Here is a 17,080-nt window from a genome sequence, read left to right on the forward strand (position 1 = left end):
ACGGTGTCATTTCAAAAATCGACCCAATTGATTCCTCGAAAATAGACGTTTCTCGCGAATTTACATCGGCGTCTATCCACAGTGATCGTTCAGATTCTATAAGTCAGTTTAATTTTAAAGCTCAAAGTCAGCAAGTATCCACTGTGTTAATAAATACCGGAGGAAAGATGACAAAACTTTCTGAGCATCGCAGTCGAGCGTTAAAGGAGAAACTGTCAAAAATTAAAGAGGTTCCCGGGTTTCATGCGTTTGAAAATTCAATTATGAACTGGTTGAGCTCGATTTCAAATAGTCAAACAGGACTTCTATTTCGCGGTCTATCAACTTTAGTTGTTACGCAGTTTACCGCTGGGGAATATTCAATTTCCGATAGTTTCTTTGAGCAACAAAAAGAAAAGCCTCCTAGACTTAAGTGTGTGGAGTTTAAAAGATCTACCATAGATAAATGGTTCGAAGTTCCTGTGTATGATTTGACTGGACCAGTAAATTTGGATAGCCGGTTATTTCGAGAAGAGATGAATTTGTTCATAGTAGGACTAATTAAGCTGTGTGTCAGTTTCATCAAAGATGAATTGTTATTGACCCTTCACGGTGTTCCTGTAAATACGTTGAACACAGATTTATTTATTGATAATTCGTGCATTATCGACGATGTCTTTGATGCGTGTTACGAATCAGAAGTTACAAATAGTAATTTAGCTGTCCTGAAGCAGGTATTAGCCTCACCGTTAACTATCTCACGGTGTAATATCGACAATCATTTAACTGAGTTTACGTCTGGATCTTTAAATATTTCCGACAATTTGTTTGAACGGCCTCTCATCGATGTAATCAAGTTTGCATTAACAGCATATCGGCCCTTCTGTAAAATGGTTGAATCTATTTATCTCGATCCGTTACGGTCGAATAAAAAGAAAATTATAAGTTATGGAAATGTTGCGTTAAACATGGAACTGAATGGCATAGTCAGTTTACCGTTACATAATATTGAATGCCTCAATATTCCACGTGTGAGTTCAACTGTGGTCAACATGAACTATTATACTACATGTATTTGTAGAGGGTCTTTGTTACGAATACAAAAATATTTGGCTAGAAAAAAATGTTATTTTTCGAGTTTTAGAAATAAGATTCAATCTTTCCTTCGAAATAAAGTAACAAAATTTAAAGTAAAAATGCCTTCAACATTACGATGTTGAATATTTACCTGTCCACGCCTACGGTGACTTTGCTGTAAACCGTTAAATAGCTGTGTTTGTAGATTTTTTCGGTGAATTTATAACCGATTTGTTCTTGATTGATGCGTGAATGATACGGTGTACCTGTATACCGTTGCTAGTGTGATTGAAAGTGTGAATGTGAAGAATAGGATATTTTTTTTCAGAACCAGGAACCAATCCTCTCAAATTAAGACGGGGGGGGGGTGATTTTGCACTGTATAATACAGATGTCCGTCAGGATAACCGGGACTACTTCCACCTATCCACGGAGTCCCGTGCTACCAGCGGGATTTAACCTATATATTGCTGCGTTGCCGTAGCAGCGGCTCAGATTATGTTTAGACTCAAAATAGGTAACATTGTTAGTTTATGCGGACGCCTTACATACCAAGCGGGGCTTGGATAATATACACTCGACACTACATTATTATGGAAGTGGATCATTCCGAATGGGTTAGTCCTGTCGTACTTAGTCGTAGAAAGAACATTAAACTTCGGTTGTGTGTTGACCTACGTAGTGTCAATAAAAACATTATTCCTGTGAAGTATCCTCTACCGAATATTGAGACGCTTATAGGTTCAATTAAGAAAGCTGATTTCATTACAAAGTTGGATATGAATGAAGCTTACCACCAACTTCCACTGAAACCTTAAACTCAAGAACTTACGACATTTGCAACTCCATTTGGTTTGTACAGATACAAGACTTCTCCATTTGGTTTAGCAGATATTCCTGGATCTTTTCAAAAGTTGATGGACATCATTCTAACCGGTTGCACTGGAACATTCAATCTTGTTGATGTATTGAAACGTCTTGAGAAACATGGTCTAACGCTAAGTTCTTCAAAGTGCTACTTTAAAGTTTCTCACGTAAATTGGCTCGGATTCTCTGTATCATCTTCTGGTGTTCATATGCTCCCAGAAAATATCGATGCAGTCAATAATCTTGTTGCTCATTCAACGGTGAAAGAAGTTCAAAGTTTTTTCAACCACTATTCACACTTCATACCAAATTTTGCTAATGTTATAGAACCACTCCGTAAACTAACTCGACTTAATCAGAAATGGGAATGGACTTGTGAAGAGGACATTGCTTTCAAACAGCTGAAAAGGTTATTCACTTCGCCCCCAGTATTAGCTTTTTACAGACCAGATCTTGAAACTTATGTTACCTGTGATGCTTCTAACTACGCATTAGGCGCAGAATTATCTCAGATGCAAGATGATGGATACATCCGACCGGTAGCTTTCGCATCAAAAACGCTTAACGACTACGAACGGAAATACAGTATCGGCGAAAGGGGGGCATTAGCGTGCACATGGGCAGTTAAAAAATGGGATAGATACCTTAAAGGCAAATTATTTAAATTAGTAATCGACCAGAGTTCGTAAATAACATTACTACAGTCATCCGAGAACTCCTCCGGTCATAAACCTGCTCGCATTGCCAGATGGGCCGCTATTTTGTTAGAGTATAATTTTTCTATGGTTTACAAAAAGGGATCTTCCAACGTCATAGCAGATGCACTGTCTAGATTACGCTCTATTCCAACTGTTGATAACGAACTAAGTGATGTTTCAGTAGATGAAGTAAATTTGTGTTATTCGCTGACCAGTGAATCTATCAATGTTTCACCAGAATTAGTTGCTTTAGAAACAAAGAAAGATGAAGTTTTATCTTAATTATTACATTTTTTTAAATACATCGTGGCCTGATAAGAAGAAAATTTCACAAAATGTTCTTCCTTATTTTTTTATCAAAGACGAATTGTTTGTGTTTGGTGATTCATGTATCGGTCGTAATGTAATTCCTGAGTGATAGTTAACAACGTCAAGTTCTAGAATTAGCTCATTCTGGTCATCCTGGTATTGTTAAGACTAAACAAAATCTTCGTTGAGTCGCATACTGGACAGGTATCGATAAACATGTTGAAAATTGTGTGAATTCATGTTATATGTGCGCGGATAGCGATAAATCGTCTAAACGTTATGTTGCTCCTTTAAAACCACGTTATCCATCTAAAGGGCCGTGGACTGATTTAGCCATAGACATTCAGGGACCTTTTGAAAGTGCACCACAAGGGCCGTGGACTGATTTAGCCATAGACATTCAGGGACCTTTTGAAAGTGCACCACAAGGTTCACGATATCTCGTAAATCTCATTGACTATTATTCTAAGTGGCCAGAATCTTTAATGACTGATTCAATAACTTCCACAATAATTATTCAGTTTTTAGAACGATTATTTTCTGTATGGGGTATTCCCCAAACTTTGACTACAGATAATGGACCACAATTCATAAGCCATGAGTTTACTAATTTTTTGCACAGTATGAACATTAAACATATTCGTACACCGAATTACCACCCAGAAGCAAATGGAGCTATTGAGAGACTAAATGGTACTATTAAATCTTTAATTCAGACAAATGTTAAAGATAAATTATCATGGACAAATGCTCTTAGAATTGTATTAGGTACTATTAGATCTTGTAAACACTCAACTACTAATTGTTCTCCTTTTTATTTAATGACGGGGAGAGAGATGCGTACAAAACTCTCAATGTTAAAACGATGTATGAATAATGTTGAGAAACAGAATAATGGACTGATTGAATTTGTATCTAATTAACAGTCTAAAATGAAACAGTATTATGATAATAAGCATAGTGTTAAAAAGGTTGATTATAAAGTAGGAGATAGGATCAGAATTAGAATTAAGAATTTATCTGGTAATAGACATGAATTAAGTGCACATTATTCAGAACCTACAGAGATTATTGATATTAATGGTGATATAGTTACTGTAAGTAATGGTAAGAAATGGCATACAAATGATATTGTAAAGTTTAGATATGATGGTGAAATTGTAGAACCAGATTTTCAGAATAATATATATTTGTGGTTTAATGATAATTTTGAAAATGTGAATGTACAGGATAGAAACAATGATTATAATGTTGTAGAAAACGTACCAAGATATCCTAGAAGAATTCGCCATGTACCTAGTTATATGAAGGACTATAGTAGATAAACGTAATGATAATGATGTACATACAAGATGAATCATGCGAGATGAAATAATGTTAAACTTAATAGTATTATAATTACTTACATAGTATATAAACATACAAGATATAATTGAAAGGTTTATTTATAAGTTGATGACTATCTTTATTCGAAGAGGGGAAATATGTGGTGTTTGTCAATTCATTATGTCATTAATGTGTTTCCATACTTTGTGATAGCTATTTGTATAGACATGCGCAGTTGATATTGAGATGTACAGTTCCGCCATGCCGTTGAATAAATATTGTTAAAGCCTTTCCTGATGTTATCGTTGCAAATATAAACCCACAAATAGAATAAAAATTAACTATGCTTTTGTTTGCTTCGATTGTTAAATTTAAGCCATGTTTGTGAAATATAGAGCAAATGTCTTTCTTCATTCGTTCTACCTGTCTTGGGGGCGCTCTTGTGATACCTAGCTAGGCCATCATCTCTGTACAATCCAAAAATATTGCCGTGTTTCTCCGTGATTTCCTGGAGTAGAAATAAGCCGACAAGTTCACATACCTCGGCACCATCAAAGCTACCCATTGTGACATCGAATAAATCTGGTGAGTGAGTCTTACCCCATGGTTTGTCACTGTTGAGCGCAAATTACCCTCCTCGGACAAATTACCCCCGCGCATGCGCGAAACTCCGTCTAATATCCGCCGAGTAATCTGCGCGCGCGAAGTGAACTTTGTCCGGGCTATTTAATGGATTACTGCGATAATAATCTACCAGGTAGTAGTAGTAGATAATCCGCCTAATCTTACTTGGTATTCACCATGGATCACTGCGTTAGTATTAGTCATTTGAATGAATTTTGTGACCGTCAGTTTACTCGTACAAGTACGAGCAAGAAGTATGACCGCATAGTTGACTACCTGAAAAGAAGAAGTAGCCTATTCTTACTTGGTATTCACCATGGATCACTGCGTTAGTTTTAGTCATTTTAATGAATTTTGTGACCGTCAGTTTACTGCAACAAGTACGAGCAAGAAGTATGACCGCATAGTTGACTACCTGAAAAGAAGAAGTAGCCTACTGTATGCTACGTATAGAGTAGCGAGGATTACATGTCATTTGGGACTCGCGTCATTTGGGACTCAAATAAATATGACCACGACATTTGGGACTCGGGTATACGACGTTTGTGACTTTGGTATACGTCGTTTGGGACTCGGGTATACGACGTTTGGGACTCGTATCGGGATAATTTATTAGAAATAGGCCAATTCAAAACACGAAAGAAAATATTTATTAACATGAAACACGTGGTTAGTAAAAGGCTCAACCAAACGATAAAACATTAGTTGCACTTACGGTTCTTTGATAATCATCGATTCTCATAAAAGTTATATATTTATTTAAAACTAATAATATGCTGATGAATTTATTTGAAAATGACCTACACAAAAAAACAAAATAAATATTTACACGACATGCAATCTTTTTTACAAGCCCCTAGAAATTGTTAACGATAATCCGTGAGCTGCACGTTGACATGCTTGTCGTAGATGGCAATACCAATCGATAAATTAGTGCGTACAAGGCAAAGTTTTTTTTGAGGAAAATATAAGAAATGGCAACGATCAAAGCGGGATAATTAAAGCTGATTAACTGATAATCCCGATGTTATAGCAGTATGTTCAAAGAAACCTAACGGTTCTTTGGTGGATGAGGAAAAACGTGAGTTGTCAATCATCGAGAATGGCGTCCGTGTGTTGATTGCAGTTATACCGTTTCACGAAAAAACATGAGCAGTAGTCGGTCAATCAAGCTCGTTTACTGTTTGATAAAAGAAAAACAACGAAGTATTACTAAATATACACAAATTTTCAACAATATATTATTGTCAAGTTTTATACTCGCAGATAAAACAAAACAAAAGAGAAGTTTTATACTCGCAGATAATACAAAATAAAGGGGAACTAGCAGTGTTAATCGCGGTCTCAACAATCGCCGATCAACTAAATAAAACGAAAGACAACTAAGACAGCTGTTACTAAACATGTATATCTCATAAATAAATAGCCCCAACTGTCGTTTCTATTGAGTACCAAATGTCGTTTGTGTTGAGTCCCAATTGACGCCAATCAAGTCCCAAACGTCGTCAACTGAGTCCCAAATGTCGTTTATGTTGAGTCCCAAATGACGTGAGTCCCAAATGACGTGATACCGTAGAGAGAACTCTAAATCAATGGTTTGTTCGGTGAGTGAAAGAGAAGGGCTTTGGGTAATAACGCAGTTCCCGTCGATAGGTCTACATGACATACTTTGTGAACCTAGAAGTACCAGGAAAAAGGTAAGATTAACAAGTTATGAATCTATTTTATCTTTTCACCGATCGTTTCTGACATGAAACTGAAAGAAGGGCGCTAATGCACTTTCGTACACCTAGTACTTGCCGTGGTCCTAGGGGCGCTATTGCACTTTCGTACCTCTGAGGATGTTAAGGGGGGCTATCAATGACCACACACCAAATTTCAGCCGAATCGATAAATAATTTTTTATTTTACCGACCTTTTAATTTCTAACGAGAGAGAACTTCATCCGTTTGACGCCATTTGCTTTGTTTACTAATTAGACTTGAATAACAAGACACTAAGACGGAAACCGACTCGAATAACAAGACACTTAGACGGAAACCGACACACTGCACTAGCTGCCTAACACTGCAGTTCATAAAAATTAATATAATTTTCGTATACTTTAATTTTTGCGCGAAGCCACCATTTTCTATAAAATACTATTTGGTGTTGATCAGTGGATTGGCCTTTAGGTGTAAATATTGCCGTGACCTTGATTTTGACCTTGAGGCCAAACTTCCCATCCATATCAGGGCCTTTGCGTTTATGCTTGCCGTGGCCTTATTTCTTACTGTATTATCAAAGTTAATGTTCGAGGTGAAAGCAGAGATGACGTCCTTCAGAAAAGATAATTGGGTTAAAGTCGTAGGTAAAGGTCATGTTACAGAAAACTAAACTCAAACTTTTCAAAGTCATTTTTGGGACATTTGACCTTGACTTACGACCTTGACCCCGTAACCATTTCGAAGGCTATCACATTGGCTTGAATCATGAACGTTTACCTTGGTCCTATCGCACACTGCTCGGTCAGAAAACGGTCAAACGCAGAGGGTCCGTGTCCGAAAGGAAGTCAATGGGCGTGGTCAATGTGAAAGGTCGTGGTGACCTCCACTAGTCACCGTTAACCATCCGTAACCTTGACTCTGACCTTGAGTCCAAACGTCCCATCCATCTCGGGCCCTTTGCGTTTATACTTGCCGTGGCCTTATTTCTAACTGTATTATCAAAGTTAATGTTCGAGGTGAAAGCAGAGACGACGTCCTCCAGAAAAGATAATTGGGTCAAAGTCGTAGGTCAAGGTCATCTTACAGAAAACTAAACTCGGACTTTTCAAAGTCAGTTTTGGGACATTTGACCTTGACTTACGACCTTGACCCCGTAACCATTTTCGAAGGCTATCACCTTGGCTTGAACCATCGACGTTTACTTTGGTCCTGTCGCACACTGTTCGGTCAGAAAAGGGTCAAACGCAAAGGGCCCGTGTCCGAAAGGAAGTCAATGGGCGTGGTCAATGTGTAAGGTCGTGGTGACCTCCACTAGTCACCTTTAACCATCCGTGACCTTGACTTTGACCTTGAGTCCAAACTTCCTATTCATCTCGGGCCCTTTTCGTTTATGCTTGCCGTGACCCTATTTCTAACTGTATTATCAAAGTTAATGCTTGAGGTGACAGCAGAGACAATGTCCTTCAGAAAAGTTAAAAAGGTCAAAGTCGTAGGTCAAGGTCATGTTACAGAAAACTAAACTCAAACTTTTCAAAGTCAGTTTTGGGACATTTGACCTTGACTTACGACCTTGACCCCGTAACCATTTTCAAAGGCTATCAACTTGGCTTGAATCATGGGCGTTTACCTTGGTCCTGTCGCACACTGCTCGGTCAGAAAACGGTCAAACGGAGAGGGGCCCGTGCCCGAAAGGAAGTCAATGGGCGTGGTCAATGTGAAAGTTCGTGGTGACCTCCACTAGTCACCTTTAACCATCCGTGACCTCGACTTCGACCTTGAGTCCAAACTTCCCATCCATCTCGGGCCCTTTTCGTTTATGCTTGCCGTGACCCTATTTCTTACTGTATTATCAAAGTTAATGCTTGAGGTGAAAGCAGAGACAACGTCCTTCAGAAAAGGTAAATGGGTCAAAGTCGTAGGTCAAGGTCATGTTACAGAAAACTGAACTCAAACTTTTCAAAGTCAGTTTTGGGACATTTGACCTTGACTTACGACCTTGATCCCATAACCATTTTCAAAGCCCATAATCTTGGCTTGAACCATCGACGTTTACCCTGGCCCTGTCGCACACTGCTCGGTCAGAAAACGGTCAAACGCAGAGGGGCCCGTGTCCGAAAGGACGTCAAAGGGCGTGGTCAATGTGAAAGTTCGTGGTGACCTCCACTAGTCACCTTTAACCATCCGTGACCTTGACTTCGACCTTGAGTCCAAACTTCCCATCAATCTCGGGCCCTTTTCGTTTATGCTTGCCGTGACCCTATTTCTTACTGTATTATCAAAGTTAATGCTTGAGGTGAAATCAAAGACAACGTCCCTCAGAAAAGATAATTGGGTCATAGGTCGTAGGTCAAGGTCATGTTATAGAAAACTGAACTCAAACTTTTCAAGGTCAGTTTTGGGACATTTGACCTTGACTGACGAGCTTGACCCGTAACCATTTTGGCTTGAACCATCGACGTTTACCCTGGCCCTGTCCCAAAAATGACTTTGAAAAGTTTGAGTTTAGTTTTCTGTAACATGACCTTGACCTACGACTTTGACCCAATCATCTTTTCTGAATGACGCCGTCTCTGCTTTCACCTCGAACATTAACTTTGATAATACAGTAAGAAATAAGGTCACGGCACGCATAAACGCAAAGGGCCCGAGATGGATGGGAAGTTCCAACTCTAGGTCAGGTTCAAGGTCACGGATGGTTAACGGTGACTAGTGGAGGTCACTACGACCTTTCACATTGACCACGCCCATCGACTTCCTTTCGGACACGGGCCCCTCTCCGTTTGACCCTTTTCTGACCGAGCAGTGTGTGACAGAACCACGGTAAACGTCCATGATTCAAGCCAAGGTGATAGCCTTCGAAAATGGTTACGGGGTCAAGGTCGTAAGTCAAGGTCAAATGTCCAAAAAATGACTTTGAAAAGTTTCAGTTTAGTTTTCTGTAACATGACCTTGACCCAATTATCTTTTCCGAAGGACGTCGTCTCTGCTTTCACCTCGAACATTAACTTTGAAAATACAGTAAGAAATAAGGCCACGGCAATCATAAACGCAAAGGCCCTGATATGGATGGGAAGTTAAGACTCAAGGTCAAAATCAAGGTCACGGCAATATTCACACCTAAAGGCCAATCCACTGATCAACACCAAATAGTATTTTATGGAACATGGTGGCTTCGCGCAAAAATTAAAGTATACGAAAATTATATTAATTTTTATGAACTGCAGAGATAGGCAGCTAGTGCAGTGTGTCGGTTTCCGTCTTAGTGTCTTGTTATTCGAGTCTAAATAGTAAACAAAGCAAATGGCGTCAAACAGATAAAGTTTTCTCTCGTTAGAAATTAAAAGGTCGGTAAAATAAAAAGTTATTTATCGATTCGGCTGAAATTTGGTGTGTGGTCATTGCTAGTCCCCCTTAACATCCTCTAATAATTTCAAGTTCCTACGACCACGGGAACTGGTAGAGGTACGAAAGTGCAATAGCGCCGTCCTAGGCACTTGAAATTTTCAGGCAATTGAAATGTTAAGGGGGACTAGCAATGACCACACATAAAATTTCAGCCGAATCGATCAATAACTTTTTATTTTACCGACCTTTTAATTTCTAATGAAATGAAATGGGCCCTACTGTTGCTCCTAACCTGGGCTAATGAAGACGGGCATACGCCATACAGTGTGCTATGAGGGAAATTTTTGCCCGGACAGCGGCACTACGACCTACTCTTATATCGAATTCCAACTGCCAAGGGATCTTTTACGTGCACGCCAATGTGTACACGGGACCTCGGTTTTTCGTCCCACCCGAACGACTAGACAGCTTTCCTTGTCAGCCCGTCCTGCACCACTGACAAGGGGGAACCACGCCGGAAAATCTCGATGAACTTTCTCGGCCAAAGCAGGGATCGAACACCCGACCTCCAGGCTAGCGAGCTAGCGTCTTACCCACTTAGCCACGTGATCCCCTCTAACGAGAGAGAACTTCATCCGTTTGACGCCATTTGCTTTGTTTACTATTTAGACTATTTAGACCATAGATATCCTATAAAGTCTTTATAGGATATCTATGATTTAGACACTAAGACGGAAACCGACTCGAATAACAAGACACTAAGACGGAAACCGACACATTGCACTAGCTGCCTAACCCTGCAGTTCATACAAATTCATATAATTTTCGTATACTTTAATTTTTGCGCGAAGCCACCATTTTCTATAAAATACTATTTGGTGTTGATCAGTGGATTGGGCCTTTAGGTGTGAATATTGCCGTGACCTTGATTTTGAACTGGAGTCCAAACTTCCCATCCATATCGGGGCCTTTGCGTTTATGCTTGCCGTGGCCTTATTTCTTACTGTATTATCAAAGTTAATTTTCGAGGTGAAAGCAGAGACGACGTCCTTCAGAAAAGATAATTGGGTCAAAGTCGTAGGTCAAGGTCATCTTAAATAAAACTAAACTCAAACTTTTCAAAGTCATTTTTGGGACATTTGACCTTGACTCCGTAACCATTTTCGAAGGCTATCACCTTGGCTTGAATCATGGACGTTTACCTTGGTCCTGTCGCACACAGCTCGGTCAGAAAACAGCCAAACGCAGAGGACCCGTGTCCGAAAGGAAGTCAATGGGCGTGGTCAGTGTGAAAGGTCGTGGTGACCTCCATTAGTCACTTTTAACCATCCGTGACCTTGACTTCGACCTTGAGTCAAAACTTCTCATCCATCTCGGGCCCTTTTCGTTTATGCTTGCCGTGACCCTATTTCTTACTGTATTATCAAAGTTAATGCTTGAGGTGAAAGCAGAGACAACGTCCTTCAGAAAACATAAATGGGTCAAAGTCGTTGGTCAAGGTCATGTTAAAAAAAAAAATGAACTCAAACTTTTCAAAGTCAGTTTTGGGACATTTGACCTTGACTTACGACCTTGAACCCGTAACCATTTCCAAAGCCCATAATCTTGGCTCGAACCATCGACGTTTACCCTGGCCCTGTCGCATACTGCTCACTAGTCAACGCTAACCAACCGTGACCTTGACTTTGACCTTGACTCAAAACTTCCCATCCATCTCGGGCCCTTTGCGTTTATGCTTGCCATGGCCCTATTTCTTGCTGTATTATCAAAGTTGATGCTTGAGATGAAAGCAGAGACAACGTCCCTCAGAAAAGATAATTGGGTCAAAGTCGTAGGTCAAGGTCATGTTACAGAAAACTGAACTCAAACTTTTCAAAGGCAGTTTTGGGACATTTGACCTTGACTTACGACCTTGACCCCGTAACCATTTTCAAAGCCCATCATCTTGGCTTGAACTATCGACGTTTACCCTGGCCCTACTGCACACTGCTCGGTCAGAAACTAGTCAATGCTAACCAACCGTGACCTTGACTTTGACCTTGACTCCAAACTTCCCATCGATATAAGGGCCTTTGCGTTGTCACAGACAACCGTGTAATCGAAACTACGTCAGTTGACTCAATGACAGGCTTTATGAAATAAGGCCACGGCAAGCATAAACGCAAAGGACCCGAGATGGATGAGAAGTTTGGACTCAAGGTCAGGGTCAAGGTCACGGATGGTTAACGGTGACTAGTGGAGGTCACCACGACCTTTCACATTGACCACGCCCATTGACTTCCTTTCAGACACGGGCCCCACTGCGTTTGATCGTTTTTTGACCGAGCAGTGTGCGACAGGACCAAGGTAAACGTCCATGATTCAAGCCAAGGTAATAGCCTTCGAAAATGGTTACGGGGTCAAGGTCGTAAGTCAAGGTCAAATGTTCCAAAAATGACTTTGAAAAGTTTAAGTTTACTTTTCTGTAAGATGACCTTGACCTATGACTTTGACCCAATTATCTTTTCTGGAGGACGTCGTCTCTGCCTTCATCTCGAACATTAACTTTGATAATACAGTAAGAAATAAGGCCACGGAAAGCATAAACGCAAAGGCCCCGATATGGATGGGAAGTTTGGACTCAAGGTCAAAATCAAGGCGACGGCAATATTCACACCTAAAGACCAATCCACTGATCACCACCAAATAGTATTTTATAGAAAATGGTGGCTTCGCGCAAAAATTAAAGTATACGAAAATTATATTAATTTTTATGAACTGCAGTGTTAGGTAGCTAGTGCAGTGTGTCGGTTTCCGTCTTAGTGTCTTGTTATTCGAATCTAAATAGTAAACAAAGCAAATGGAGTCAAACGGATGAAGTTCTCTCTCGTTAGAAATTAAAAGGTCGGTAAAATAAAAAGTTATTGATCGATTCGGCTGAAATTTGGTGTGTGGTCATTGCTAGCCCCCCTTAACATCCTCTGAAAATTTCAAGTGCCTAGGTCCACGGCAAGTACTAGGTGTACGAAAGTGCATTAGCGCCGGTGTGATAGTTTGAGTTGACTCCTGGTGTGTGTTTTCTCCTGGGTACTTGCGCATGTCTGAAACTGATGTTTACCTTCACAACGAAACTATATCAACTTCCTGCGGTGCGAGTTGGTTCCTTGCAGTACAGGAAAAAGTATATCATGTACTTGATTAGAGTTTTGTCATTAATAAACATACTTGTTATCGTGATTAGCTGTTGTTTTAGTGATGAGTAGTTACACGATCAACGGAACTAAGTTGATTGGCTTGAAATTGATACTTCTATCGTTCGTGATTTGTTGCCGTTGTTTTGTTTTTTTTTTAGTGATTAGGCCTAGTCGTTCTACACACGTACGATCAGTGGAAACCATACAAACTGATGATTGGCTTGAAATTATCAATTAATTCACCTCCAAAGGAAGATTAAGGCCTTTGATATTTCGTGGCTTCATTTATCACAAATATAAAAGTATGGAATTTCTTATTCCGATTTCTTTAACATAAATATAGATTTATTATACCATCCCATACATTGAAACATGCATGTAGACAGCCCAAATACAAGAGAGAATGTTTGCATTGTGGACAGGTATATATACTAAATAATAATAATAAAGATCGTCAATTTGCATCCTCTCGTGGTGGTAATACTGTAAATATCAGTACATAATAGTCTATATATTGATTTGACCGTAAGAATATCTTAGGGGAAATCCTATCACGAGGAGTCAATGCACACCGCGACTGTAACGGTGTGAGTTGACTCCTACAACTGCGCATGCGCCAAACGGTAATCACACACCAGGAACCATCTGAAACTGCCACACCGGTAAGGGCCTGGAATCGACTGAATTATTGAATACCGGTGGTAGATATTCTAATATTTTCATTCATTCACTCCAGGGAAACTGATTAGTGATATGGCATCGATTTCCGAAACTCAGTTTTATTCTACCTAGTAGTACAAGTGGGCTTTTGAAATTTGCGATTTTTCGTAGACAATTTCTACCATTAATCATTAATATGGTTGGCCTATCTTGTCTTGCAACAGATTTTTATTCATTTTGATACAATAATAAGACCCAGATCTTGTGTCATCTAACTAGTCTAGGATATAGTATTAGTACCATTATCAATTTGTTCTTGCACTAATAATAATAGTAATATTACTTATTAATAAATAATAAACTAATAAGGAATAATAGTAATATTACTTATTTTGGAATAGCCAAAAATTGTATTTTAATCTCATACTCATAATAGCATGTTAAATCACCTGAATAAAACCAATCAGACTGAAAGATCAAAAGATTAACTTTTAAATCGCCTGTCTAAAATATGTCTGACATTAGTGACTGCGAATAGACTATTAGGCCCTATTTTTTTATCTTCATATTTGCCCAGTTGTTGTTGTTCTTAGCTTTTAACGTCCGCTTCCACCGAAGGTGATATCGCAGACAAGTTCATTTTAATGATCTTAGCGCACGCGCAGGGGTCTTTGCTGTGGGAGGAAACCGGAGTACCCGGAGTAAACCCACGAGGTTGAGAAGGCGCCCCTATCTCCAAGCCACATACGCTCACACCTGGGATCGAAACCACAGCCGCAAGCCAGAGGTGACCGGCCAACTAGAGGTCGAAGCGTGACACTCTAGACCACTAGGCCATCCCAACCCCCCTTTGCCCAGTTCTAGTAGTAGGCCTATTTATATGAGCCTTTATAACCTTGCAAAATCATTGTATTTTATAGAATGGGAGGAAAGTGTGCTCATGTGTTGGCAATAATAATAATGATTGAAGAATGGAGAATGGCAGGACAGAAAAATGCCCCTTCTCAACCATCATCGAGTTTACCATAACAGTGAGATAAGCCAAGGGTGGCGAAAATTTAACCAGGCCCTGTTTCACAGATTATAATTTCAAGACCTGGGAATGTAAACAGAAAAAGAAAGCCTGTGATGGCAAATTTTTACGACAACAGGTAAGTGTTCAGATGACATGGGCAAACCACCCCATAAGAAAATGTTCTTAGGGAATGATGTAATTATTGTGATCGTCCAGTTAAAAATATGATCCAAAAAGTGTGGTAAAATACAAGGAGTGTCATACATGTATGGAATTTCTTTAAATACCAGTATGCTTGTTTTGTAGCTTAATACTTTCTTTTTCAGAAAAATTCAAGTATCAGATGCCAATATACTACATGTACATCCTCAGACCTTGAAGGACAGTGTAATCTCATACTTGGTGAGCAGCACAGCAGACTCCATAACAACGTCCACTGGTCCTCAACTTATTGGATCCCCACTTGCACATTATGTACGTAATAATGTATCTATATCGATTTGGGCTTGTATAGGCTTTTCAGCAAAACCTCAGATGCAAAACCGTAATAAAAACAATATCATTAGTTATCCCCTTGTATTTTCAGTAACAAAGACATAATGCAATATTTTATATACCACTTTTATTTCTCAATAAGGAATCACATAAAATTTGTTAAAAACGCAACAGACAAGTCAGCCATAATCAGTACTTTTATATTGTTCTGGCATGTTTTCAATGATAATATTTCTGTGTGGCCATATAACAAGAGAGCTAAGTCTATAAAACATATAATTGATCCAATTAGTAAATAAACAGCTACAATCTTGAGAAGAAATTCCAAACATACATGTATTTGATATGCGTTTAAAAACAAAGTCCTGTCTTAATTTTATTAGCACTGATAGAAGCTGATCATCTAGAGAAAAACTGACTAAGCTGCTAGTATTTTTAGAAAATTCAAACGGTAACTCTCCTGCTGGTTCAAAAAACTTATATATACTTTAAAAAAACAGTGATCCATAAGGAGAGCCAGTATAATGAATCCTTTTTTTAAAGCTGAATAGCTAAAACATTGCATTGATAGGTTCATACTAGTTCCTTTATCTACTAGTTGAACTTGACTGCGTTTAAGATTTTCATTTTCCACAATTAACTTTGCATATTCTTCCTTTTCATATTTTCTGCAGCAAGGGCCAAGATGTCCATCGGTTGAAATCCTGAAAAATATATTCAGTAAATAGATTATAATATGTATTTCAGGCACCCTTTATGCAAGTCACAACTCAACTGAGAACAGAGAACTCTGATAAATGTGGTGAAATATTTTTTCCAAAACCAGTTGATGTACATTTAGAGTTAAATCAGATAGTTAAGATGAAAGTTGAGTGGAAATAAAATTAATAAATAGATGTAAAGCAAGATGAAGCCATAAAATAGAGATATCCACAAGAAATAATAATAACACCTGGATGAACGAAAGAAAGTGTTGTGTTACTGCCTCAAAGAATGAAATAAACGATTCATTTTTGAAAAACATATTTGACAAAATTCATTTTAGGTGCTACATCAGACGCAATTGTTTGTGATAAAGGCGAGACTGGGCTCATTGAAATTAAATGTCCTTTTTCAGCTCGAGATATGACACTTACAGAAGCATGTAATAAACTGAAAGATTTCTTTTTAATGCAAAATGATGATGAATATAAATTGTCTAGAAACCATATTCACCGGTTTCAGAATCAGAGACAACTTCTCATAACTGGGGCTCAATTTTGCGACTGTCACTTTTACAAGACAGGATTTCTGCATAGACAGAATATATCCCGAAAAACAAACCATGCAGCAACTTGTTTCAAAATTATATTGTTTTTATGTTGAACATTTAAAGCCATATCTTATAAAATATTCTACATGTCTATAAATAAGTTTAACTAACCTGTGGCAGCATCAACTATATTATCTGTACCATTTTATTAATAAAGTATTTTCTTCACAGTTTTCATACTCAATCTGATTTGACTTTATAGAAACTCTGTAAAGAATTTCATAATTATGTAAAATTTGTACATAAATGATTGTATTCAAAATTTTTATACCAGAGACTGGCAGAGACTAATTTTGTAAATGCGGCAGTAAACCCAGGAGGTTGGACAGACGAAATGAAATGAAATGGGGTTTAACGTCCTACTGTTCTGCTTGGACAGATGAGTCTTGCCATATAGAAGTATTGGTTTGAATAGTTCAAAACCACCTCAGTTGACTCACTGCCAGCCCTTATGATCTAAAATGCATGTGTTAACCATTTGACAACCCAAACCT

At 38.7% G+C, this 17,080-nt stretch overlaps 2 long non-coding RNA genes across 5 annotated transcripts in view; one reads left to right on the forward strand and one right to left on the reverse strand.

Moving 5' to 3' along the window:
* The first annotated feature begins 5,375 nt into the window (after positions 1 to 5,375).
* On the forward strand, positions 5,376 to 16,770 carry LOC126811285 (uncharacterized). Of its 3 annotated transcripts, none has more exons than XR_007675513.2 (4): positions 5,376 to 6,577; positions 14,685 to 14,915; positions 15,106 to 15,253; positions 16,022 to 16,770. It is a non-coding gene; the product is annotated as an uncharacterized LOC126811285 (long non-coding RNA). The 3 variants fall into 3 exon arrangements; XR_007675515.2 differs by lacking the exon at positions 5,376 to 6,577 and adding an exon at positions 13,044 to 13,526; XR_007675514.2 differs by lacking the exon at positions 5,376 to 6,577 and adding an exon at positions 13,044 to 13,406.
* LOC126811287 (uncharacterized) overlaps positions 15,449 to 17,080 on the reverse strand; it is a 35,875-nt gene continuing 34,243 nt past the window's right edge. For both annotated transcript variants that reach the window (XR_007675521.2, XR_007675520.2), the window contains exons 3-4: positions 16,698 to 16,793; positions 15,449 to 15,978 (exon numbers count right to left, since the gene is read on the reverse strand). This is a non-coding gene — a long non-coding RNA (uncharacterized LOC126811287). The remainder of the gene's footprint in view (positions 15,979 to 16,697; positions 16,794 to 17,080) is intronic.

Source organism: Patella vulgata, chromosome 2 (genome assembly GCF_932274485.2).
Source record: "Patella vulgata chromosome 2, xgPatVulg1.2, whole genome shotgun sequence".
NCBI classification, from domain to species: domain Eukaryota; kingdom Metazoa; phylum Mollusca; class Gastropoda; family Patellidae; genus Patella; species Patella vulgata.